Source organism: Solanum tuberosum, unplaced genomic scaffold (assembly GCF_000226075.1).
Source record: "Solanum tuberosum cultivar DM 1-3 516 R44 unplaced genomic scaffold, SolTub_3.0 scf00039, whole genome shotgun sequence".
Classification (NCBI taxonomy): Eukaryota; Viridiplantae; Streptophyta; class Magnoliopsida; order Solanales; family Solanaceae; genus Solanum; species Solanum tuberosum.
In genome coordinates, this window is record NW_006238968.1 from 699,256 (window position 1) to 699,494 (window position 239).

Here is a 239-nt window from a genome sequence, read left to right on the forward strand (position 1 = left end):
TAATCACACCAATGTTAGAACGCAATTCATACCATTTGTATACCATTATTATATCAAAGTTAAAAATGTTATTTTTCTTGTTGATGGTTTTGAAGATACTCCAACTTCTATATTTGTTTTTTTTTTCTTTTTTTCTTTTTGATTTCAGTAACAAAATCAAAATCGGAATCAGAAGGGGTTTCAACAATTTTCCCCTTCCTCTTCTTCCCCTTTTGATTTGCAGGGGTGACCTTTTTTTT